This window comes from Microchirus variegatus (assembly GCF_963457635.1).
Source record: "Microchirus variegatus genome assembly, chromosome: 7".
NCBI classification, from domain to species: Eukaryota; Metazoa; Chordata; class Actinopteri; order Pleuronectiformes; family Soleidae; genus Microchirus; species Microchirus variegatus.
Genome location: NC_139808.1, coordinates 5,262,092 through 5,263,002, shown reverse-complemented (window position 1 = coordinate 5,263,002; position 911 = coordinate 5,262,092).

Genomic DNA, 911 nt, shown 5'->3' with positions numbered 1-911 from the left:
TCACGAGAGTCCTGGAATGACAGGAAAGACGCAGACTAAATCACTTGGACTGTATGGTGGACATTTTCTGGTCACTTTTTTTGGGGGGGCAATTCCACAGCTTCTTCTGAAAAGAAGTTTGACAAAAATGACTTTTTGGAGGGATATATGTGATATATTTTCCTTTTTTTTGTCATCCAGCTGATGAAAATACAAATGATACACTTAAATAAACATTTATTGACCATCATTTATGGTCTGTCTCCGTCTGTCTCGTGCCTTTAACTGCACAAAGGCAATCAAAACAAATCTTCAACTCTGTCAAATAAACTTCTGGAGGAAAATGTTGGGGAACATACAGCACTTTTGAGGACAGAAATGTGTAAATAAACAAGCAATAATCGACCTTTACCTCGTGAAAAACACACTGGAGTGAAGGCTAAAGCGGACGTGATGAGGTCAGAACATGTTCACATGTTCCTCTCTTTATAGAAGGAGAGAGAGGAGGCGCAGGGGGAAGAGGATTCTGGACAATAATGTTGTCAAAGCTGGACCTGCTCCTCTGTGCGTGCATGTGTGTGTGAGTGAGTGAGTACGAGAGGGTGAGTTCCTCCACCATCACCATCATCATCATCATCATCATCACCAAAATGAGGAAGGTGACCGTGCGCGCTGCCAACACTGACCTCAGGTCCAACCTCTGCTGCTGACATCACTCCTCCTCACGCGGCTCCTCGTCGCCTTCAGCCCTCGGAGTCCCCCCATCAAGGATCTGAGTCTCCCGCTGTGACCGAAGGAGGCGATGCCTCGACACCATTCATTCTCAGGCAGGCGCTCACTCAGGACACACATACACCGCTGCTCATCATCATCATCATCATCATCATCATAGCCAAAGGACAAACTGTGAAGCGAAGTGAAGAAGTGTGAGG